This window comes from Zonotrichia albicollis, chromosome 2 (assembly GCF_047830755.1).
Source record: "Zonotrichia albicollis isolate bZonAlb1 chromosome 2, bZonAlb1.hap1, whole genome shotgun sequence".
Taxonomy (NCBI): Eukaryota; Metazoa; Chordata; class Aves; order Passeriformes; family Passerellidae; genus Zonotrichia; species Zonotrichia albicollis.
Window position 1 is genome coordinate 1082628 of NC_133820.1, and position 26368 is coordinate 1108995.

A 26368-nucleotide genomic window follows, 5' to 3' on the forward strand; every position below is an offset into this window, starting at 1 on the left:
GATTTGATGTTCACACACGGTTTAAAGAGGTGCCTGTTTAATGTTCCCTACATGTAAATAACTGCATGCTGCTCCAGTCCCTGCTGAGCAAGTGGAGGAATGATTAGATCATCAATCTCCAGCACAGAAACATGTCAGGTTGCTTTTTATCTACAAACACATTAGGGCTTACACTGGGCTACATTTGCTATCTCCATTTTAGCCACAAACTCCCATTGCTTTTAATGAGCATAGAAAGCAAACAGAAACTTTTTTTTTCTGTTTTTTGGCTTCTCACTCCAGGAGGGGCTGGAGCATGTCCAGGGCAGGGAATGGAGCTGGGAAGGGGCTCAGATGGAGAAAAGGGGGATTAGGGGGAACCTTGTGGCTCTGCACAGCTCCTGACAGGAGGAGAGAGAACAGCATCAGGTTGGGCATCAGGAGCAATTTCCTCATGGAAAAGGGTTTTAAGCACTGTCAGGGGCTGCCCAGGAGAGCCCATCACTGAGGTGCCCCAGAACTCCTGGGGTGGCACTCAGTGTTTTGGGCTGGGGACAAGGTGGGCATCAGGCACAGGCTGCACTCCATGGGATCAGTAATTCTGTGATTCCCCCATGGGATAAAGTGCAAACTCCTGTCCCCTCCATCCATGCTGGTGCCCCTGAGCAGCAGGAGTCACTGCAGGGCAGCCAGCTCCACCTGGAACCAGCACCAACCATCATGGAACCACGGGATGGAACCACGGGACGGAACCACGGGATGGAACCACGGGACGGAACCACGGGACGGAACCACGGGACGGAACCACGGGACGGAGGAGACCCTTGAGCCCAGCAGCTGCAGCCCCTCCTGGGCAGGGACCCCTCCCACAGAGCCAGCAGGGCAAACTGCTGCATTCCCAATGTCTCTGCTTTCCCTGCAAACCAAACCACACTTCTCAGTGTAATTTATCATCATGGCTGACAGAACTCATCTCAAATCAAAGCTCCCAGGCCAGGCGCATGAAAACCATTTCTGTTTTCAGCAGGGAATGCCACAAGGAGCAGCATTAACATACCCACATTTCCAGCCTGCCCAGTATCAGCAACCAGCACAGAGAGAACCATCTTCTGAACTTTCCCAGGTGGAGGAACCCTCTTTAAATAAAGAGGAGATACACAAAGCCTTGCTCAGCTGGTCTCCCTTCCTTGCTGAGCCAGGACAGGCCACAGCAAACACCCCTGACACTCCCAGGCTGTGCAAAGCCAGGAAAGCAGGGCAGAAAGCTCTCCCTGGATGCAGGAAAACATCCCACAGCCACAGGAAAATGGAGACCACAACCCACAAAGTGCCACCAAAAGGTGCCAGGGCTGCCCCTGCACCCACCCGCCTGCCTGGGTGCTGGGTGGCAAATGAATGGGCCAACCCAGGGAAAGGCTCAGAACGCAGAAATGAGGATGCTAATGAAGGAGGCAGGAGGAAGAAAAAAACCCTATCAGCAGATAGCCTGAAACTGGCTATTAATTCAATTTATCCAAATGCAGCCCGAGCCATCAAGCTTGGGCAGAGCCTCTCTGTGCTGAGGAGTCACTGCAGCGACTGCCAGAGCTACAGGACCCAACAGATGCAGACGAGGATGGAAGGAACCCCAGAGCTGCTCAGGGCTGCCTTCGCCTCCCCATCCCAGCCCTGATGAGGGATCTCTGCCCAAACCCAGCCCATTTCTGCAGCAGATGATGGATGCTGCCCACCCCAGCAGCCTCTCCTGGCACTGCTCTGCATATTAATGATCCTAATGACACCTAAAAGCCTCTGCACAGTCTCACTTATGGATTTTACCACTTGGGCTGGAGCCATAAAGAGCCAAGAGCGGCAGAGAGTGTTTAATGGCCAAAGCCAAGCAAGGAGAGCATTCATTAGGACATCATCTGACTCCTGTGGAAAGGGGCATTGAGGTGATTTTTGTCCTGGATCAGTGGTGGGAGGTGAGGAAGGTGATGAGTAATAGCAGAGTGAAAGGCATCTTTAAAATATGCATTTAATAAGGGAATAAGTCTATTCAAGGGAAGCAGGGAAGGGGGGAAATGGTCAGGGGAGTGAAGGAAGAGAGTGATATTGTCAGCTTTGGGCAGTGATGGGGGATTAGAGCTCAGGAACATAAACCACCTCCATCCAGGGCTCCTGGAATGCACTGTGAGCTGCTCCTCGCCCCTGAGATCAGCACATGACTGGGGGACAGGGCTGAAAGGGGCTAATTAAACAGAGAGGCAAACAGGCAAGAGACTGCAGGAATTGATCAGCCAATGCAAGTAAATGAGTTGGCAGAACAAGCCTGGCATCACATCCAGCTGCTCCTGGGATTGAAACTCCCACTGGATGCTCCTGCAGCAATGGGGACTGCTGGGACACTCACTGGGGTAAATGAATTTATTGGGGTAAGTGAAACCACAGCCCAGACACCTCCTCTTCTACTCTGGGCTGCCAGGGCCCTCCTCACCCAGAAATCCTAAGGACTCAGGAAAGGAATCACTCTGCCAAATAAATACAGAAAAATGCATTCCCCAAGCTCCTGTGGCATTGCAGGAACAGTGCACCAACACCCACACAGGTGACCAGAACAGAAACCCCATCCTGGGGTCCTTCCCCATCCCTGCTCCACAGCCAGACTTCCCTGTTCTCCACACATTTTCCACACATTTTCCACTCTCCTGTGCAGATAGATCTATTTCTGTTTGTTTGTGAAGTCACATGGCCAGGAGAAAAGCACATGTCAGACACAGAGCATGCTTGTGTTACTCATCCAAACGTTATTTAATGCTTTTTTGGTAAGATATCAGTGAGGAATAGAGACATCAGGCTGGTTTCAGGTCCTGAATCATGGTGCTCATCAGGTCAGAGCTACAGCTGATATAAATTTCCTTCCCACCACCATCACCCCCAGGTTGGAGCTGAGGCATTCCGGGCTGCCCTGCATTTTTAACCTTCATTAGACACAATTGTTAATCACTGACCCATTCTCCAGCCTCCCTCGTTGCTAGGAGACCCCTTTTGGCTCCAGATTCTTCTGAAAGCTGGTTAAGAAATGGCCAAAAGTCAGCAGAGAGAGCACTGAGACCAACGGGGATGGATTTTCAGGAGAGAGGGAGGCTCACACAGACCCTGCCTACCCAGGGTGTGAAAACCACAAAACCCATTCAGCAATGACACCTGGGCACCCCTGCCAGCTCCTGTGCCCCCCAGGACCCTTTGGATGTGCAGGGAGGGACCTCAGAACTCCAGGAACTTTTACCCTTCTGGCAAACTAAGAGAGAAACACCCACAGTGCTCCTGGGCCAGCTACCTCTGGTTTCCCCTCTCTTCTCCCTTTCTTTGGGACCACTGTAAGCAACACCTGCTGTGTTATATAATCTCAGGGCAATCTCCTCCTGCTGTACCACCCTCTCGTGCACAGCCACTGTGCTGCGACTTGATTAGCTATAGAAAATTTAAAAAAAATAATTTCTATTCTATGGAAACCAGCAGCTAAAATGCAACAGATTCACACAGAAGCAACACTGAGCAACCACATGAACTGCTAAGGGAGGACTGAACAAAAATTCAGGGTGGTAAGAACAGGAAAACAACAAGGCTCTGCTTTTTCTGCCTTTCCTCCTTTTAACTACAGAGAGGTGCTGTGGGCTCGGGCACAGCTGGATGACTGGTGTGACCAGAGCACAGCAGAGCTCTGAGATCAGGTTCCAGGGCAGCTGAGCACTGCAGCAGGAGCTGTGGCCGAGTGCCAGAGGGGAACTCCAGTGCCTCAACACGTTCCTGTTTGCCTGGACTGCTGCCAGCTCAACACATCGATGCAAACACGCTTTTTGGGTTTGGGGCTTTTTAAAGTTTGTCTTTAAACACTCAAGAAAACTTTAGCACAACCTCACACGTCCAAGGCCAGGCTGGACAGGGCTTGGAGCAACCTGGGCTAGTGCAAGCTGCTCCTGCCCAAGGTGATCTTTAAGATCCCTTCCATCCCAAACCAGTCTGTGATTCCTGATCCCATAAAACACTGGGGTACATCAGATTGCAAAGGCTTCCAGCTTATGCCTCTCTTTTCCAGTCACAAATCATCATTGCACCAAAAATGAACCCAAGCTATAGCACCAATGTTTTATCAATACTAAGCACAATTTTGTAAACACAGGGAGAAAGATCTGGACAGCCAGGGACAACAAACAAACAAAATGCAGAGAAGTACAAGGATCAAGAGGCTGCCACGAAATGATGAGCTTGGAAAAGAAAGGATTAAGCAGGAAGAAGTCACCCAAAAGCAGAGGGTCCTGTGAGTAATTTGAGCACTGGTTTTTGGGTGTTTTTTGATAGTGTGTGATAAAGGAATGCAAAGTTTAGCCCTTTTTTGATAGTGTGTGATAAAGGAACGCCAACCTTAGCCCCGCTAGGTTTTGCTGCTGCTCCTGGGGCTGGGTGGGAATAGAAGGGTGGGAATAAAAGGCTGGGAATAGAACCAGGAGTTGTGCAGCACAAAACTCTGTCACTGCCCTGTCAGTCACTGCAGGCAACACGATCCCATCACCTCCAGCTGACCCGGGGAAGCTAAAATCCCAAAAAAGCCTGGAGCTGCCGATGGCAATGTGCCCCGCAGACAGGCTTTGCGCAAGGCCAGCCCAGGGGACTGGAACCCAGACAAGCCCAGCACAGCAGCAGCCCAGCAGCAGGGTTAGGGAGGCTGCTGGCAGGGCTGTGCCTGCCCCAGCGCTGCAGAGCAAGGGCTGGAGCCAGCCCAGAGCAGCAATCCCTGCCAAGCCAAACTGCTGGAGCGGGAGCGTGGCCGCTCGCTCCGGAGCAAAGCTTCCAGGGCAAGAACACAAACCCCTTCTGGGCTGGGGAGGGCCTGGAGCACTGAACCCGGCCTCAGCAGAGTGACAGGGGACAGGGCAGGGTGTCTGCACACAGACAAACACCAGGGCACGGACAGCAGGAGCCCCTCTGTCTCAGGGATGCGCATGGGACAGGAGGGGCAGCGCTGGCACAGCCACTCCTCTCCTGTTCCCAAAGAGCCATTAATCCACCACCCATCAGCTCTAAAATTCATACAAATGACTTTATCCATAATTAATTAAGGCCTGCAAAAGTGGAAATTAAGTTACCATTGACAGGGCAGAAGGAGACGGCACAGGCAGAGCTGGATGGCAGCGACAGCTCTGCACGGATCAGGAGCACAGGGCGATGGGGCTCTCTGGCAGGAACCACACAGTGAAACCTCAAAATACAGATTTCAGCATCTTTAAGAGGCTGCTCAGGCCCAGTTCCAAGGGACCTTTATGTCTTAGGTTCCAAATTATCCCAAATCTCAGGTGCCCCTGTCAGCAATCCCCAGGACCTTGCATTAGGAGCACACTCCAGGACAGCAGGACCCCAGCGCTCCTTTTGTCACTTGGCTCCTCTGCTGGCAAACAAGCTGCCAGAAGAACAAAGGAGGTGCTCCATGTGTGCACCCTCATCTCTCCACTCGGATCAGGCTGCCAGGGAAGGGGGAACCCACAGGAAAACAGATGGGCCTGCACTGAACACCGGGCAGAACTCGCTGGAGGGGCTGGGCAGGGAATGGGATGAGCAAACTGGGGCTCAACACCACCCCTGAGCTCAGCCGTGCCACCAGAGCAGGGTCCTGCTGCCACAACCCACAGCCACCAATGTTTGCCTCCTAATTCATAAGAAAGATTAGGAAAAGGAATTTTGCTTCTTGTTTCAGTGGCAAAGGAGGATCTGAATTGGTGGTGGGGGTGATTCCATGGTGGTGTCAAAGGCAAAAGGGATGCACTCAAAGCCCAGGGATGCACTCAGGAGCAGAATCCCATACAAGAGCTGAGATCTCTTCCCTTACAGTCAGCCCCAGGGATTTTAGGGTGAGGAGATGGTGAGAAGATGGTCTGTTACCAAAGGGACCAGGACAGAGCCGTGTCCCACACACTGCCATGCCCAGCAGGGCGGGCAGATGGCAGAAAGGGCAATGGCCATGCTGGAATTCAGCATGGAATGGCTCATGTACGTGACCTTTGCGGCTCTGAGCAGCCAAAGGTGATGATGCACCAAGCACAGGGAGGTTTCAGGGTGAGATTCCCCCAAAACCCTTGGAGAAGCCGGTGAGGGCTGGGTGGGTGCCTGCTCACAGAGGAAACAGGGGCAGCTCCCACAGGAGCTGTGGGGATCAGGGAGCAGCACAGGCCTGTCTGGGGCTGGAAAAGCAGGCTCTGGGGAGATGGGGGAGTGGATAGCAGGAACAGGAAGAACTGCCCCATCTGCTCCTGGCACAGCCGCGGTGCTGATCCCGCCGTCTGTGTCACTGCAGCCGCCCGGGGAGCTCCTGGCACACCGAGGGTGTGGGGCTCCACCAGGGAAGCTGTGATTCAGCTCCTGAGGGCTGCCCAGTGCCTGCAGGCACACACTCACACACAGCACAGTACCCCAAGAAATGCAGGAACAGGCAGGGAAACCCAGGCTGGGCTCCCTGCAGTGCATCCAGCACAGAAGGCACACACAGCTCCATCCTCCCTCCCAGCTCAGGCTGTCCCAGCCCAGGCCCTGAATTCCCACACCAGCAGTGCAAGATTCCAGCAGATTCGCCAAGTGCAGTTGGTATTGCAGTGCCATTCCCATTCTCTGTGCCTGCACCTCCAGGCTCCAGCCAGCTCACTGATCACCCTGGAGCTCAACAAAACTCTTATTTCACTTGGAATTAATGGAAACTTTTAAAGATCCTGCTCAAATTGAGCCCACGGAAGGGCAACAAAGCTGGTGAAGGGTGCAGAAGGGTTAAGTCCAAGGAGGAGATGTTTAGGGAGCTGGGAAGGGGCTCAGGGGGCCCTTGTGGCTCTGCACAAGTCCTGACACGAGGGGACAGCAACAGGACAAGAGGGAACGGCCTCAGGCTGGGCCAGGGGATGCTCAGGGTGGGCACCAGCAGGAAATTCCCCATGGAAAGGGTGCTCAGGCCCTGGAACTGCCCAGGGAGGGTTGGAGAGCCCATCCTGGAGGTGTCCCAGGAATCCCTGGTGCGGCACTCAGTGGGTTGGGGACAAGGTGGGCACTGGGCACAGGTTGGATTTGATCATCCTGAAGGCGCTTCCAAAGACCCTCCAAAGGCAGCTCTGCTATGGTTTGCAGGCAAAGCTCTCCCTGAACACCTCAAGAATTCCACCCATAGCCCAGGCACCCAGGACAAGGACATTTCCAGAAAGGAGATGCCCCCACACCCTCCAAAGGGCTGTTTTGTGAAGCCTGGCTTCAATCAGACCCCACTCCTGCCAAACACATCCTCACCTCCCATTCCCACCCCACAAACCCATTGGGGCTGCAGCTTCCCAACACTGCCACACCATCCCTGGCACCCCCTGAGCCTTTGGGAAGTGTGGGCACCATGCCCAGCTCCTGGGGTTTGTGTGCACATTAATAACAGATAACCCAGAGCAGGTGGGCACCGTGGGCTGCCTGAGCCCTGCCACCCCCATTGCTGCCCCAGCTCTGGGTCAGGCCCTGCAGGAGGAAAACCACCAATGTTCTGACAGCCCAAACCCCAGACACGCCCCAGCAGCACCAGCACAGCAAGCATGGAGCAGGGCAGGCAGGAAAACAGCAATTTCCTCACAAGAGCAACTCCCATTCACACCAACACCTCCTGCAAACCCCCTCAAACGAGTGAGAGCACCTCACACATCATAAATACCACCCTGAGCTGGGCATCAAGGGCTCTGCCTCCTAATGAGCCTCTGCAAACCACAGCAGACAATGGCCACCAAACAATCACAAAGAATAATATTGGGAAATGCCCATTAGGAGGAGGACATGAAAAAAGCTTCAAAAGAGAAAGAAAAACTGACAAAGACACTCCTTTTTTTACCCAGCTACAGACAGCACTGATTTAAGGGAAAACATTTGTCTGAAAAACACAGAATCGTGGAAGAGAATTTGCTTTAATTATGTAACTGACTTCCCACACAAACACATCCAAGCTATGGAAAAGGCTTTGAAAATGGCACGAGTTGAGCCAAGGAGGAGAATATGCCACAGTAATTAATGTTTCTCTGCAATCTCTACAAGGTATTCACCATTTGCTTTTGCCCAGGGGAAACAAACTCTGCTGCAAAGTGACATAAAACACTGCTCCAGAGTAAAAAACCTCTGCCCCTTCTCATTTCTCCCTGCAAAAATCCACGTTTGCACATGACTGAGAGAAAAGTGGGGGAGATCCAGACTGGGCACCCTGTGGGCAGTGGAAATCCCTGTTCAGGAAACTGTCCTCAATTTACAAACTCCTTATTTCAGCTGCATTTTAGCCAGCTGAGGCAACCCCAGCTGCCCGGGGTTATCAGCACAAACATCAGAGGTGCCCCAGCCACACCATGCCAGGCTGAACTGCCAACCCAGCACCGATCACCAGCACCCCAGGGACTGCACACACAGGGAAAACACAAAAATCAGATATATAGATAGATACACAGATAGTTAACAAGAAAGTGCAGCAGGCAATTAAAAGGAAACGAAGAATATAAAATTCCTTCACATCACAGGCACCACCATCATCCAGGCTATTGCACTCCATTAATTTTTTAGCAGTGCTACCCATTCAAGGCAAATATCAGACAGAGAATTTATACAGCAAGCCTTTTGAAGCAAACCTTCTTGCAGGAGAAGGAGACACCTGACAGCAATCCATTTGCAGAGAGGAAAAAGGGATTTCCCTCTCACACCCAGCACAGTCAGCAGCAAAACTGCCCTGTTATTGCAGGCTGCTCTCAGCAGCACATCTGATTTAAATGGGCTCAGAAACCAAGGCTTAAAACAAGCCACTAAAGTCAAATACTTTTGCAGAGAAGGGCTCAGAGGCAGTGGGGTTTGGGGGAGCTTTGACATATTTATTTATTTATTCGTGGTTTTCCTCCCTAGCTTGTGACACTGCTGCAGCAAAAGCTCAATCTAAACCCCAAAGGAGAAAACACCAATTTAATGTATTTTTATATTCTGTTTTAAAGGCAGGGGGAGAGTTTTGGACCCTCCCTCAGCAGGCAGCAGCCCCAGAGCCAGGCTGCTTTGCCAGGGAAGGAGCCAAAAGCTTCTCCTGTCAGTGGGATGCTCATACTGCCCTCCTTGCTCTAATTAAGGTTAGTCCTGATCCCCTTGCCTGTGGAAAGGGAATTTAGCAGTGAGGACAACTTTGTCTGCAGCCCTGACATGAAACACAGCCCACACTCCCCCAGCACCCAAACCACTTCCAATGGGAATTCCCACAGCAATTCTGCAGAGGCACAAAGCAGAGCAACAGCCTCCCACCAAAGACTTGTCCTGCTATTTCAGCAGGAAAGAAAAACAGAAAAAAAAGCAGATTTCTGCTTAAAATATATTTTTGAGGTTATATAAGGAATGTTTAACAAACTAAAACCCCTTTAATTCTTTGCTAAAAGGAAACATCCTGAAGGAAGGCCCCAGGAAGAAATGAAAATAAACTGTGCCACAGCAGCACAGCACTGAGACCCCCGTGCTGAACGCACACAAGGAGCCTTCCCCTGCACTTCCCAGTGCTCAGCTCCTAACACTGCACCAAATAAATAAACCAAGCTGAGCTCTGTATGCATGAGTAAGCCCTGAGCTCAAATATTGATGCAGGACATTCTCCTTGTCCCCAGAGTGGGTCACCTGCAGTGCCAGGCCAGGCAGAGCCAGCAGGGAGGGAGCAGCAGCAGCAATGCTCCTTCTGCTGGATCCCTGCTGCCAAAGGGATCCATCCCCACAGGATGCACAGGATCAGCATTCCCAGAAGGGAGGAGCAGCAGCAGCAATGCTCCTTCTGCTGGATCCCTGCTACCAGGAGGGAAATGGGATCCATCTCCACAGGATCAGCCCAGCCAGCAGGCTGCTCCCAAACCTTGTCCTGCACTGAGGCACCCACACCAGTCAGATCAGCACCATTAAAACGAGCCACAACAATCCTATTACAGCCAGGCAGGCTCCTCTAACACACACAAGCTTAAACACATCCTCAATTAGCTATTTTGAGGGAGCTCAGTGGCCTCTTTCTAGGAGCAGCCGCCACATCCCAGCACCAGGAGCTGCCCCATCACTGTGGCAGGTGACAAACCTGACCCCTTACTGCCATTATCCAGTGAGACAGGGAGCTCCCAGCCCCTGGCAGGGTCACTGTCATGAGCATCACTGAGGCTGATGCTCCCTGGTTAGGCTGGGATTTATTTTCATTCTCTGTTTCTTTGTACATGAAATGCTCCAGCACGCTGCCCTTGGGGTCACGGGCTGGCCACCACTTGAGCACAAATAAACACTGAGGGTTATGTTCACCTCAAATAAAAATAACAAAAAAGCACAGCTAGAGACACTGCTGGAACCAAAATAGCAGCATGTTGACTCTGGGCCTCTGGAGTGGGAGCAGGTACTGCAAGCCAAGTACAAAGAGGGCAGAGTAAGTGGCAGCCGCGCTCTGATAAGGAGAAAGGGAGATGAAAACAGACCCAGGGAGCAGAACAAACCTTGAACAGATCTGAAAGGAAAAACCCAAGGTCTGACAATCACTCTGACATCACTGTGATTTCAGCTGTATGGATGGAGAGATCACTATCAGTGTTTCAATTCCCTGAAACACCATTTCTACAAGTTACATCTTATTCTGTAAAAAGCAGTCACACACAACAGCTCTACTCTGGCACACTTTCAGGGCCTGGATTTGAGAATGTTCTAAAGTTAAATGAGAATGGGAAATTTTTAATCTCAGCTAGAAGAGAGAGTATTTCAAGCAGGGAAAACATTGGCACAGGTTAGCAGAAGACAAATTGACTGAATCTCTTTCAAAAGCTTAGGAGGGCAGAAATTTTCGTTTTGCACTGAGCTTACAGACAATTTTCAAGGCAGGCATCCCTGGAGGAGTGGCAGAGCCATACCCAGCTGGAAAGGCAAGGTTTGGGGCTGGACTGAGCTTTGTTGGTGAGCCGGAGGAGCTGCATGGCTGTCAGCTGTCCTGCAGGCTCAGAGCCCAGCACTTCCCAACTCCTTCACAAATACACAAACACCCCATGCCCCAAAAATGGGGCCATTCCAATCTGTGATTAGAGAGTCTCTTCAGCAGGCACCTAAAATCTAGGGAGGAGGGAAGCAGAAAACAACTGACACACACACATAATTGCCTCTCCTTTGCTGCATTTCTGCCACCCTCCCATCCCGCAGTGCTGCAGAGCAACAGCAGAGCCCCGAGCACAGCAAAGAAGAAAAGCTGGTCCTGCACAGGGACAGGGGAGGAGGTGCAGGGCCTGCCCCTGAAGCACAGACAGGTTCAGACACTTTCTCTCAGGGAGATAAAGGAGTTCCACACACAGTTCCTCCCACCACCTCCAGCACTACGAAAGAAGGAAGGATGTGCTGAGAGATTCTTGTACATCAGGCACTCTGATGGGGTGAACAGCTCTGTGTCCCCATATTAAACAGGTGACTAAGTGCACAAACATAACAGAAATTACTTTTGTAAAAGCAGGGGGTTTGGGGTTTGTTTTGAATTTGTTTTTTGACACAGAACCCTTCCCTTGGGACAACTTGTTCTTTCTGTCCACACTGAGGGGAAACCCAGAATTGCCAGCCCAAGCTGAGTGAGGACACTTGGAGCTCCTTGAGTCCCCAAGTGCCTCTGTATTTCCATAATCCCTTATCACAGAAACCCCTGAGCTGGAATGGCCCACAAGGACCATCCAGTGCCACCCCTGTCCTGCACACACACCCCAAATCCCACCCTGGGCATTCCCTGGGGAGCCTGGGCAGTGCCCAGCACCCTAAAACCCAGCCTGAACCCCTCCAGACCCAGCTGCAGCCCTTCCCTGGGGTGATGGTGGTTAAAGGATCCCTTCATGGTGATTAAAGGATCCCCTCATGGTGATTAAAGGATCCCTTCTCTCAAAGCCCAGAGCAGACCCAGAACCAGAACGAGCCAATCACAAGATTTCCCATTTTTGGCACAGCTCTCCAGAGGATGCAGTTTCAGCACTGAAGTACAACTGACAGCTGAGATCAAGGAAATAATTCAGAGCAACAGAGAGAGACTGAGCTCAGCAATCAGCACACCAACCCTGGTGCGGGGAAAGCAGAGCCCAGGCAGGGCAGCACCCCTGGCTAACTCAGAAATGCTCTGTGACTCTCATTCTTCCTCGGAAAACTTTCCAAAGGACAAAAACCACAAGAATTCCCAGCTTTAACTTGGGAAAATGGTTATAATATTTTTAGGATGGCCTGAAGAGAGACCTGACCACCATGGACATGATTTTGGACCATCACTGGTGCCACTGTTTCCCCTCATTCCAACCCAGGTTTCCCTGCACACCCAGGTCTGCCCAAGGTGCCCACCCAGAGGTGGGTGCTGACAGAGCCCTGCACATGGAGGGGGGCACAGAAACCCAGCAGATTTCCCTGCACCTCAGAGATTCCTGTGGCCCAGTGGATAAACAGGTCCCTGTCTGCCTGTGCTGCTGCAGAGGAGCCAGCAGGCAAGAAATCCACACATTCCTTCTGTCAACAAGGATTTGGGATGATGCGGGAGAAGATCCCCAGCCCAAGCTGCTCACATTTTACCCTGAGGCTCGCAGGGAGGGAATTTCCCTCCTTCTCTGATTCCAGAGACCTGGAGCAGCTGCAGCAGCCACATCTCTGAGGTATTTCATGTCCTGCCATCCCAATTCCCACCAGAGTGATTCCCATTCCTCCTCTGCAGGGTTTGCATCCTACAGGCTCTCAGCAGAACTGTGAGCACACAGCACACAGAGCCCCAGTCCTTCTGGAAAAACATTCCTTTCCTCTTTCTTCCTCATTCTTTCCTCTTTCTTGTGCATCCACATCCCTGTGGTTTTGTCCCCTATCCGGGATGGAGCAAAGAGAAGGCAAGAGCAAGGCTCAAGGATGTCCTTCCATGCTTCTGAAGCACAATTTCTCTTCAAGAAAACTGGTTTTCTGAACAAAAGATATACATTTTCTCCCTACAGCTGCACCAAGCTGAGAGTTTGGTTTCAAGCCAAGGGTTCAGTGCCCTTTGCTGCTGCCTCTCCTGCTCCCACTGGAGGGCAAAAGGAGGCAATGGAGGGAGCACTGACAAACAAAAAAACCCCAAACTTGTGGCATGCTCCATTGGAATGGAGCAGTCCAAGGCAGCAGCAGCAGGGTACCAGAGCAAGCCCTGCTTTCAAGAACTGGACTAAGTTTAATTCTGTGACACAGAACACCAGGGAGCCCTGGGGGACAGGTAAAGCCCACCTGGAGATGGCTCCTGCCACAAAAATGCACACAGCTTATCTCTGTCCCCTGCCTCCTTCACCCTGCCCACAGGGGGGACAGCAGGGAACATTCCAGCCCCAGGGGGAGGAAAGGCAAGGAAAAGGGGATGGTGTGTGGGATCGGGCAGTTACATCAAACATTTGAATTCACACATGCAGCCAAGCACAGCAAAAGGACATTTTCCACCCTGCCTTGGTTCAGGGGTGCTCATAACCACAGGATCAGTGGGGCTGATGGCACCGAGCTCTGGGCTGCTGTCACACACCAGAGGGATGGGATGGCTACAGGGGTGGCCCTGTGACATCCTGTGATGGTCACTGCAGCCAAGGACAGGGGCTGCAATGCCAGGGACAAACCCAGGCTGGGAGAGAATCAACCTCCCACTGCCAGAGGGCAGGCAGGGATGGGAAGGAACATTGTGTATTCCTTATATTACATAGATATATACAATTATATATTATTATATATATTATATATTATTTATAATGTTTACTTTATATATAATATATATTGCATGTCAATATATAAAAATATAATCTACAAATATAATACACATATAAAAATATAAATATATTAACACATATAAAATAAATATTTATATTTTCATAAAGAGTATATTATATCTATACTTATATAATATATAGATATATACATGTATAGACATATAATATCTCTACAAATATATATTTACATATAAATATAAAACATATAATATATATTATATATAAATATATGTAAACATATTATATTATATATAATATATAAATATATGTTTTAAACATACATTATATATTTATATATAATACATAAAAATACATTATACCTAAATATATATTGTATATAAATAAATATATAAAGATATATTATATAGAAATTATATATAAGAATTATATAAAAAAATATATATTTTATATATATATATATATATATATATATATATATATATATATAATAATACAAATTGGGAAGGAATTCCAGGCTGTGAGGGTGGGCAGGCCCTGGCACAGGTGCCCAGAGCAGCTGTGGCTGCCCCTGGATCCCTGGCAGTGCCCCAGGCACTGCAGGAGCTTTTACATGCACTTCATTCACCCTTCACCTCAGCCACACGCACATTAAAATAATAAATAAACCAACCAAAGCAAGCCCAGCCTTCATATTGCAAATATAGAAATCCAGAGGTGGTTCAGAGTGGAAGAAAATCCAGAATGCCTTCAGGGGGAGCTGCACAAAGAGCTCACTCCAAATCCTACCCCAGCAGGTACCTCCCAACACTCACAAGTGGCCAAGGAAAATTGTCCTTTTATTGTCCTGTCTTCTGGAGCCTCCCTGTGCTGCAAATCAGAGCACTGCCCTGAAATCACAAGCTGCCAACAAACAATTCCCACGTGCACAAGATAAGTGGAATTTCACACCCATTCCAAGCTGAGAGCCAACCAGCTTTAATTTGGGACACAAGGACAAAAACCTGCATTGCCAACAAACAACAGCCCAAAGCACAACATGGCCCTGGCCTCTCTCACTCACAGAGCCCTTTCAGGGAGGACAGGGGCACACCAGGAGGGTTCCAGGGCAATAATTACAATTAACCCATTACTTAAACACCATTCTCAGACATTTGTAAAGCACAGAACCATCCAGGTAGGAGAAGTCATGGAATGTGACCTGTGTCTGATCCCCACCTTGTCACAGCCCTGAGTGCCACTTCCAGACCTGCCTGGACATCCTTTCCAATGTCAAATCTTTCTGGGAACAAACCCTGCTGATGCCCAACCTGAACCTCCCTAAATGACACATTCCTGTTCAAACCGTCCTGCTCAGGACAATTTCACTGAGAAAATAAATTGGAACAGGCCCAGGTAACACCAGTGGCTCAATTCAAAGCTCCAAGAAAAGCAGATTCTCGGCCAAAAAGCTCCCCAAATTGAGGGGTTGCACCTTCCCATCCAGCTCCCTGAGCTGGGGTTTAAATGGTTCATGGTCCTTGAGCTGCTCCAGTTATTGGATATGCAGAACCCCCAGCAAGTCCCTCTCACTCAGAATATTGCACCTAACACAGGGAGAACAGATTGAAACAGGCAGGGAATGAGTTTAGGCACCCCCTGGGACACAATAACTCTGTGTTAGAGAGCAGACAAGGGTAAGAATAGAAATTCTGGCAGGTTTTGTGACACTTCAGCTCTGTGTCTCACATGGCAGGTTTAGCAAAGACCTCAAACACTCATTTCTATTTGCTTTGTCACCAGAGGAAAAGCAAATATTCCAGCACGGGAGCCCTGAAGCTAAAATTAAACCCCAGTAATTTGGGTTCAGCACAAGCTGGGACAATTCAGGTCCTGGCCACAATGAGAGGTCTCCAGCACTGTCAACAATTCCTGCTGGCCAGCACACAAACCAGCTTTGTTCTGCACTGGGAGCCACAAATGCAAGCAGCAGTAATTGCTACCAAAGGCAAAACACACCAAACCCCAGCCTGGCCAGGCCAAACAACTCCCCAAAAACAACACAGCAAGGGACACACAGCTCTGCCATCTCCACTGACAGCTTCAGGAAAACCCAGCACTGGGTACCCAGCAGAGCAGGGGGCTGGGGAGGAGGAGAAAGATCCTAAAAAGGCACTTGGTACCCATCAGGAGCTGCTTAATGGAACATCCTGTTCATTAGTGCTGGAATTTCATTAGTGCTTTAAGGGAAAGAGACAAAACCAATCCATTCCTGCTGGAGTTGCTCACTGAGCCCCAGCAAGCTCATCCCAGCCCTGTGAAACCCCAAACCCATCCCTGCTAATCGATCCCCTTATTGTCACTGAGGGATCTCCCACTCCAGCCAGCCCCCATAAAAAAGCACAGACATAACAAAAAGGGGATTTGCACAACAGCAGCTCACTTGCCTGGTGTTTCTATACCCATTTAGCTGTGCATTTCTGCATTTCATGGTGCTGGCAGGTGGTTCTGCCAGCTCCAGTGCCCTCCTCACAGCAAAGGGGCAGCACGAGGCTGTCCTGCTGCTGGACCCACCGAATAAACCAAGATTTGTGAGGAATCCCAGAGCCAGACTTCACTGCCACAGCTGCCAGGGGGTCAGGGGGACTCTGCCAGTGCACAGGGGTGGCCAGGACAAGGTTAGCAGAAACAAGGCAGGATTTATGTCCCAGAGATGGATGGGAGCTCTGGAGATCACCCAGCCAGCCCCTCTGCCAAGGCAGGGCCACCTGCAGCAGGAATTTGGGATTTTGGGATGTCCCCAGAGATGCAGACAGCTGGGCAGCTGTTCCAGGGCTCCATAGACAGAAATTCTTCCTCGGGCTGAGGTGGAACTCGTTGTGTTTGAGTTCATGGCCATCACAGACACCAAACCCTCTGGATGAAAACCACTACCACCTCCTGAACACCTTTCTACAACATGAAGCGGAAAATTTAACTGCACTCAGCTCTCTCGGCAGGTTTTTTAACCTTTTTGTGTTCCTGCACATTTTAAAGTGCCTCTGCAACTGCCCAGACACCAGGGAAGGCTCCTGGAGAAGGAACAAGCTCGCCTGGAGGCCCCCAGCGAGTCCTGCAGGCAGGAATGCAGAAATGCAGAAAAGCAGGCAGGGCACGAATTTGGGCTTTCATGGAAGCTCCAAAGAGCTCAGAAACCCGGGAGGAGCTGGCTGGGTGCTCAGGGTTTCACACACACTTCCCAGCACAATTCAATGGAGGGATGGAGAGCCCATTCCTCCCCAGCCAGGCTAAGATTTGCCTTAGAAGCTGCAAAGTGTGATGAGATAATCTGAACCAACAAAACCTGCCTGTTACAGCACTGGAAGGGACAAGCAGCGACTGGATCCCAGCAGGAATTGCCCTGGCTTGCTGAGCACTGCTCTGAGGGAGGCTGGGAAGCCACAGGGAGGGCTGAAACCTTGACAAACCTACCAGGCCACTGTAAACCACAAAAAATAAACGAAAATATATATTAAAACCAAATAGATATATTTTATATATTTTCGTTTAATAGACATATATCAATTTCGTTTTATATTTTATATATATCTATATACATAAAATATATATACGAATATATACCATATATATTTTATATATTAGTATATATATTATAGATATTATATATAAATATATGTTCATATATAATATATAAATATATATAAATAAATATAATATAATATAATATATTTATTATATTGTTTATGTCTATATAGAATATATTTTTAAATATATATATAACGAAGTTAATATATGTATATTAAACGAAAAAAAAATTTTAAAAAAGGGGAGGTGAGGAATAAAAAGCCCCAAAAGCCAAGCAAAACTTTGCTGATGCTGCTGGCTTTCTGCACACAGGTCAGACAGGCCAGGCACAGGCAGTCAGGGTTTCATGTTCCTGCAGAGCAGGGCTGGTGTAGCAGGAAAATCGCGGGCAGAGAATTCCGCTGCAGCTCTCTGGCACGGGGTTTTACATCTCCAGACAGGAGATGCTGTGAGTGAGAGATGAGAGATGAGAGATGCTCTCCAGCTGTGGTTTAACTGCAGCCCAGAGACACCGAGCTGCTCTGTAAAGGCAGCTCCTTTAGAGAGCACTTTGTGACAACAAAGGCACGGGGAACTCCAGTCTGACAGCGCTTTTGTGAGCCGCTCTGAGCGCTGATTCCCCTCTTCAGTGCCGGGTTTGGGGCATTGGGCCGAGGGAAGCAGCGCTGCCCCGCAGCCAGGCACACAATCAGGCAGAGCAAACGAGCTGCCAATAAAGCCCGGAGGGTTCACGGAGATGCTGCTGATGGGGAGGCAAATGGCACTGCCACACTCCCTGCCACCAGAGCGGCAGCCTGATGTTCTTGGGATGGAGCTATTTGCAGCTGCTCTGAATCTACTCCGGGAATTTAAAAATAAATAAATAAATAAAAAGAAGTCACGACTGCTCCGAGCTGAGATGCACACACTTAATCAGCGCAGGTGTTTAAATTATTTATCCACGAGGAGGAAAGCTGTGCTGATGTCAGGCAGGGAGCACACGAGGGGGAAGAGCAGACACAAAGGCTGTGCTCAGCAGCACAGAGCCCTCTCACGCACAGGGTGACCCTGGCCAGGGCTGTCCTTTGGCACTGCAGCCTGGCCTCACAACTCAAAAGAGAGATCTGCTGCCACCAGAAGAAAGGTTTCCCCACCGGCAGGTGAAATTATTGTTTTCAGCCAGCACATAGCCTTAGTTAGCACAAAGTTGGTACTTTGCCTAGCTGGAAGGACAGAACTTGAAAACTAGGATTTTTTCAAACCCAGTGTCTGGGGGAGAACACAGTTCCTGAATTGCTTTGCCCCAGTCAGTGCTCACGAGCAGTGGGAAGGGCAGAACTTGAATTGGGTTTTTTTTAAACCCAAACCCAGAGTCTGGGGGAAGGCACAGCACTTCAGGTGAGTGCTCAGGAATAACTAGAAAGAGCAGAACTTTAAAACCGGCTTTTTTCAATCCCAGTCTCTGGGGGAGAACACAATTCCTGAATTCCTTTGCCCCAGTCAAAGCCCAGGAGCAGCTGGAAAAGCAGAATTTAAAACAGGAGTTTTTTCAATCCCAGTGTCTGGAGGAGAACACAATTCAGGAATTGCTTTGCCCCAGTCAGTGCTCAGGAGCAGCTGGAAGGGCAGAACTTGAAAACTGGGTTTTTTCAAGCCCAATGTCTGGGGGGGAAAACAATTCAGGAATTGCTTTGCTCAGTTGCAGCCTGCCCCTTCTCACCCCCAGCACACAGCAAACAGCCTTGCATTGCCTCTCCTCTCTGAGCCTTCTCCTCCTGTCTCCCACCTGCCCAAGCTGCAGGGACACTGCCCAGCTGGAATATCCACAGCTCAGCCCACTGCAGCCTTGCTCCAAACTCAAATCCCTTCCCACACCCAAATCCTGGGCAGGAAAATCCTTCACCTCTCCTGAAAGCCGCTCAGGGAGAAGCTCAAGGTACTGCAGCTCCCTTCCAGCTGCTGTTTCCATCACTTTGTTTCCCCAGTCTGGGCAGCACACCAAAGATCACAAGGTTTGGGGGTTAAGTTTCATTCCAAAACCATCTCGTAGGAGAAGAATTCCTCCTCCATTTTATCCACGGGCTGCTGGCAGGGGGACACCAGTGGGACATCACATCCTGGGTAAATATGTGAGGAGGAAAACCCTGAGCTGCTAATAAAACCTGAGAGGCAGCGCCCTGAGACACTCACTTTGTAATTCCTTTAGACACAGCCAACACTTAAAAGTCTCCTGGCTGAGTTTCCCCTAAAAACCCACACAGCACTTCACAAACCAGCACAGGCACTCAGCAGGTCCATTTCCAGGGGATGCTGTGCTTGTTACTGCCACAACAGCACTGAACAAGGAGAAAGCAGCAAGGAAGAGACACGCAGAGCTGCTGGAAAGGGACAGGGCTCTAACTGGGAGAGTGACCTGGTGTTATCCCAAGGTCCTTGAAATTATGCCCAGATAAGGTCTGAGAGACACTGCAAGAGGGAGGAAGGAGCAGCAGCCAAAGGAGAGGAGAAGGAAATTAAAGAAATAATAACAGAGCAGCCTTTGGCACCATGGCCTGCCTCAGGTACGAGGATCCTGAACCCTACTCCTTATTCCAGCCTTCAGCTGATGATTGTTTTCAGCCTTTTTACACTGCTTTCCCAGACTGTATTTCTGTCACTAGTTCTGGTCAGAGACAAGACCACAGAGCCTGAATATCCTCACAGAGCCACAGAATCTCCTGAGCTGGAAGGGACCCACCAGGGCCATCCAGCCCAACCCCTGTTCCTGCACATTCATCCCAAATCCCACCTGAGCATCCCTGGAGCTCTGTGAGCTCCAATCCCCAGCACAGCCCTCCCTGGCACAGCTCCAGCCCTTCCCAGGGAGCAGAGACTGGAGCTGCAGACCCCAGTGAGATCCCCCTCAGCCTCCTCTCCTGCGCCCTCAGCTGCTCTTTATGTGGCCCTCAGACCCTTCACCATCCTCATGTCCCTCCTTTGGGCATTTCCAACAGCTTGAGACCTGTCTGATGTTTTTATGTTCAAAATTACCCCCACTCCACAGGGCACATGTCATTCCTTTTTGGGTTTTTTTTTGGCTTGGATTTTTTTTTTTTTTTGTAGATTATTTGGGAATTTTTAATTAAAGTGCCTTTACCTCTGAGCATCATTATTTGGGGGCTGGCATTCCCCATCCCAGTTTTCACGGCAGAGGCACACACCTGAAGATGATCTGCCTGGTCGTTCAAGGCTTTCAAACACGCTCCCAGATAAGCACAGCTGTGTTTTTAACAGTAGCTGAGATTAGAGAATCTAAGAGAGGAAAATTTGATATAACGTTTCATGCTTTAGTTAACAGTCTTCCAAGACACAAAGCTGCTCCAGTTGCTCTGGAAACTGTAACTTGGACACAACCATGCAGATACATCAGCCCCCTGGCTATAAATGAAACCACTTCAGCAGCACTGCACATTTGTATGACAAACATTTATTAAAGCCAGCGTCGCATCCCCATCCTCCTGCAGCGAGGGCACATCCCCTGGTCCCCCCACAGCTCTGATTTCATTTCTAAGGGTGTGGCAGTGAAATAACAACCCCCAGGTGAGGAGAGAGGGGAAGCACTGGTGGGATACAGCAACACGATCCCAGCACCCAAAGGAGGGCTTGGCACACAAAGGGACACGGTGGCATTTGGGGCACACACTGCCAGCCCAGGACAAGGCTGGGGATCCGTTATCCCTGTCCCTGGAATAGAGGAAGAGCAGGAAGACAGGGGGGAGATGCTCACACATGGAGTGGACACGGCGCCACAGCAGATGCCAGCCACATGGGCTCCTCAAAAACGGGAATATTCCACACACCAACCAGGCCCGAGCGCTGGTTGCTGTGGAAACCATAACTTTGAATTCAGTGGCTGAACCCCAGCGCTGCTATTTATACCCTGCTCCTCACTACAGCACGAGGACTCGGCCTGAGAGCAGAGCCCTGGTGCTCACCAACGTGGCTTTACACCTTGTACACACACTGATCCCCCAAACCTGGCACCTTTCCAATGCTCTTCACCACTGCAAGGCTGCACAACACCAGCAAACACCAAAAAACCCAGCAGGGCCTTTCCTCTGCCAAGTAAGGCCAGGTGAAACCCTGCACAGACAAGGGGCAGGAGTCATTGGATGTCATTGGATTCTACTTGGTCAGGAGCACCCAGAGGCACCAAAATTCAAACAGCAGCTCGTCTTGGCTGCCTCAAGGCAAATCCCAGTCAGCATCACCTGAGATGAAGCAGGGTCAGAGCCCAGAGTCAGTTACCATTACAGCATTTGTGCAAGAACTCCACAATACTGCCTTGAAAATCCCAGAAAGCATAACTGGGTCATTAATGCAAGAACAACAACAGCAGCAGCAGCAAGGCTGCAGAATAAACCATTCTGGGGAGAATCCCTGCCACAACACGCATTTCCAAGCTGTGGGAGAAGGAAATGGCTTTTTCCTCCATGGGAATCACGATTTTGGGGTAGTAAGTGGAAATGGGAGTGATGTGCCTGCAGCTAAAGCTGAGGTGAGCCAACTGTGCCACATTCCTTTTCCACCTGCACCATTCCAGGCCCTGGGAGGGAAGGAACAGCCCCATTCATTTTCCCCTAAGCAGGATGGAGGTGCCAGTGCAGCACAGCCTTAAATAACTGCGCTCACAGGGTGACCATCCCCTTCCAGTCCATGCCAGGACCTCTCAGCCCCCAAACCGGCGCAGAAGGGCAAAAGCTGGGAGGGAACCACAGTGGCCAAGGTCACTGACACCCGCGGGATCCCACGGGACTGTCCCATCCCTGGGAAGCAGCAGGGACAGCAGCTCTGTGCCTTCCCACAGCAGCACCCTGCCTGCCCAGGGACAGCACAGGGACACAGCAGAGCAGCCCCAGGAGCTGCCAGGGCTGCAGGAAGGTGTTCCCGGCGGGATTGGGCCCTTCCAGCACAGGTGAGGGAAGTCCCGCGTGCCCTTGCTCAATAATTTACAGCACAGCGCTGAAGTGTCATTGAAAACCACAGGAGCATTTTAATAACACGGGGAAGGGGAAAGATGCTCTGAGCACAGCACCCAACTAATCACTCCACAGAGCTCAGCCTGCCCTGACTTATTCCAATACATTTTAAACCAGAATTTCAAAATCATCAACAACTCCCGAGCGTACCCACTCCGTCGCCCCGGTCAGCTTCTGCCAGCCCAGCCCTCGGGATCCGGGGGGACATTGACGGGGAACAGCAGGAACAACGTGTCACTTTCTGTGTTTCCTTCCATGTCACTTTCTGCCTTTCTGTCACTTTCAGCGCTTCCCAGGCCAGCGTGGTGGGCTGGGAACACGCACTGCCGCCTGCCACCCCATCAGCACCGCGTTGGTGCCAGTGCTTCGAGCATCCTTGGGGACCCCCAAACCCTGCGGGGCACCGCTTCCCCGGGACCCCCGGCCTGCGAGCATCCCCGGGACCCCCGGCCTGCGAGCATCCCCGGGACCCGCAGCTCCCGCAGGACCCCCGGCCTACAAGCATCCCCCCACGGGAGCCGCGGCTCCGGGCCGTGAGTGCCTCCGGTGCGGATGTCTCCCGCGCCCCGCCGCGCTCAGCCGTGCGCGCCCCGGGCCGCTCCGCCGCGGTTACCGGCGGGGCAGGCACCGGGCTGGGGCTCGGCCCGGCGGGGGCATTTCCAGCGCAGCCCCGGCGCTCCCGGAGGCTGCGGCAGGGCGGGCTCGGGACTCGCCGCACGATCCCCGCGCCGAGCGCAGCGGAGCGGGGACGAGGTCGCCCGCGGTGCCCGGGCGCGGGGCGCTCCGGTGAGCGCGGCGATGCGGCGACGCGACCGGACGCACACTCACCTGCACGGCGCTGGGGGTCGGTGGTCGGTCGGAGGTGGGCGACGGGCGGCAGGCGGATGATGACCGGGTGTCGCTGGCCAGGGATCGCCGCCCGCCCCGGGAGCCGCTCCCGGTACCCGCCGGGCGCCCGCGGCTCAGCGCGCGCCGCCGCCGCTGCCTCCTTAAGCCCTCCGCCCGCCGCGGCGCCTCCGCCCATTGGCCGAGCCGCGCGTCAATCAGGGCCACGCCGGCCAATGGGAGGCGGCGGCGGGGCCTTTGGAGTCGGGAGCCCCGTGCGTGACAATGGGCGCGCGTGGCCGCGGGAGGGGCGGGGCCGGGGGTCGCGGGAGCGCGGCGCGCCCCGGGGCTCGGCCAATCGCAGCGCGGTGCGCGCCCGGTGCGCGCGGCGGGTGGGAGCGCGCGGCCCCTCGGGGTCACTCGGAGCCCCCTCCGAGCTCCCCAGCACCGGCAGCACCGCAGCGCTCCCGCCGCCAACCGCGCCGGAACAAACCCTCCCGCACCGTCCGCGTGAATAAAACCTTCGCACAGGGGTGTCTGAGCGCCAGACGGTGCTTTGTTGTTGGCCAGGGGATGCGCGGCTGGAATTGCAGCCTCCGCGCACACACGGCTACAGAGCTTGTTCACCTATTCGTATGTTTCATCCAATAAAGGCATTTGTAACTGACACAGGTCTCTTTCATAAATTAGTATTCTACCCTACCGGTTATTGGTTGCTTACGTCATGCTAATTAGTCCATATTTTTAGGCGTCTTATTATCTACTTCCTCCAGCAGGGCTTTTCCAGCACATCTGCCGACTCCTTTTAGCATCTTCTTTACCTTCTGCTTTCTGCAAAGTGTCCTTGTGATCCTTAAATTCTGCATTCCAGGTATTCGCACCAATCCATGTTCTTCTCCCAGGCTTTGGGCACTGGAGCACATCACAGTTAGTTTATAAAAAGTTCAAATTTCAGTCATTCTGCCCAGCTGTATTCCCACTAAAGCAGCTTATGACAACTTTGCTACACGCTGGCTAAGATAAATCTAAGAATAACACACGATAATTAACAGACATATTGGTTATGATGAATTAAAGCAATTAATTCGAAAGTTAATTAAAGCCATTAGCTAAAATGATAAAGCTCTATCTTTTCTGGCAATGCAGTGGGGAGCTGCTGAGGCATCCCCCCTTCCCTGGCTCCTGGACCCTTTAAAGCCCCCAGGACCAGGGCTGAGCTTCCCCATCTCTGCCTCTGTCCCAAAATGTGAAATGTGCCAAAATTCCCTTAAATATGATCTTTGTACACTTCCCAGCCTGATCAGCTGGAGAGGAGATGTAACCCCAGAAACAGAGCAGCCAGCAAGCTCTCAGTGATACCCAGGCGTTGGAAACACAAATTACCTGCCCAGATGTGGGGCTGGACGTGTTTCTGTGGTGCCAGACACATGGGAGGTGGGCAGAGAGTGGGCACAAGGAATGCTGCATATTTTATAATGCACTAATAAATAAACACCAGCTGGGCCTGAACTGACAGTGGCTTTCAGCACAAAAAGCTGGGAGCACCTCCCCAGCACCTCCGCAAGTCAGAGTGGGGAAATTCAAACCAGCCCATTGTGTATCTAATAAAGAATATTTATTTTTTAGTGCTGTGTATTTGTTCTGCCTCTAGAAACCAAACACAAAACCTCAGATATCACTGATCACGTGTTGCTCGCAAATCAAGTCCAAATATGTCATGTCAGTTTTCTTCATCAAGCCACTGAGTAATTAATGGCAGGTTTGAAATGGCATCACCGCACCAAGCACTTCAGGCAGAGCATTTAATCAGCAGGAATAAACACACATACCTGATTCCAGGTGTGCAGGGCATGCAGCAGGGGTGAAACACCTTCCCAGGGAAATCCTGAGTTTGGGAATGACTGAGCTGCAAAAGGAGAGCTGTGTCTGACAGGGGCACACAGGAGCAGCTCAGTCAGAAATAAACAATTTGGTAACTCAATAAACACCATCAAACTCAACTGGGAATAACCTGTGTGGAGGAGGAAAGCTCAGAAGCAAAGTTCCATCTCCACTGCAGATGTTCCACTTGTTACATTTTGTAAATAAAGCCTTTTCCCTCTTTGCAATACACATTATTATGTAAATAATGCCTTTTCTCTCGTTGCACATTATTATTATGATGTAAATAATGCCTTTTCTCTCTTTGCAATTTCTCCTTCACGCAAAAGAATGCTCCTGAGGGACAGGAACCACACAGGACATTGCAAGTGGGAAGGTGGGAAAAGGGTTAAAAAATAAAAATGAGGAGACTGTTCTTTCAAAAATATTGGTGGGCTGTGAGCAGTACAAGCCAGGCCATCCAAACTGGTTTGAATTAGGCCTTGTTCTGTGCTGGTGGGAACACTTACCTTCCTGTCAGATTTCCCTGTAGCTCCCAGGAGATGTTCTCCACAATCCAGAAAATGTTGCCTTGTTTTTGCCTTTGAAAACAGGAACAACAAGGCAATAATGAAGGTTTCTGGATTTCAGATTGATCAGCTCGGTTGCCAGCTCCATGCACAGAAAATGATTATTCCTGCTTAGTTTGTATTTTAGTGAGGACAGTCTGCTCCCCTGAGTGCAAAGTACCCATTAGGCCTCATAGTGCTTTGCAGAAGCTGTGCCAGGCTTCAGAAATCACAAAAAGCCTGCCAGGTGCTCAGAAATCACAAAAACGCCTGCCCAGGTGCTCAGAAATCACAAAACGCCTGCCCCAGGTGTTTCTCAGCTGCTCTTTCTGCCGGGCCAGCAGTGGGATCACATCCTGCAGGATTATGGAAACGAGGGAGAAGCATTTGATGAGTTGTTGCCCAGGTCCCTCTGGATGTCCCATCCCGTTCCCCCGGTGGGTGACAGCAGCACAGAGCTCGGTGCCATCAGCCCCACTGTCCTTGTCACCAGCAGAGACATTAAACAGACATTTTCCAGCCCAGACAATTCCATGATTCCATGAGATGCACAGATGTACCCCTGTGCCTCTCACAGCTGCTTGTGAAAGGCACAGGAGAGAGCACCTGGCTCCATCCCTAGCCCAGAGCTTTTCCTCCTCCTCAAATATTAATGCTTTGCTGATGGGAAGGTGGCTGTGCCCGTGTGCTCCTCTGAATAATTCATTTAAAATATTAAAGCCACGCAGAAGTGACCTTTAACTCACCAGTGGGTTATAGCATGGCCTGTCCAACGCCACCCTTGCCCAGTGAAGGAAGCATTCCCAGCGCCCCAGTGCTTTGG

General features: G+C 51.0%; 1 protein-coding gene across 3 annotated transcripts in view; it reads right to left on the reverse strand.

The window, feature by feature from the left end:
• The window catches only part of TIAM1 (TIAM Rac1 associated GEF 1), a 141281-nt gene extending 117981 nt beyond the window's left edge, over nucleotides 1-23300 (reverse strand). The window contains exon 1 of one of the 3 annotated variants that reach the window (XM_074530570.1): nucleotides 23120-23300. The gene's annotated coding sequence lies outside the window, so the exon portion shown is untranslated. The remainder of the gene's footprint in view (nucleotides 1-23119) is intronic. The other 2 variants (XM_074530606.1, XM_074530580.1) reach the window with 2 other exon arrangements.
• Nucleotides 23301-26368: the final 3068 nt, after the last annotated feature.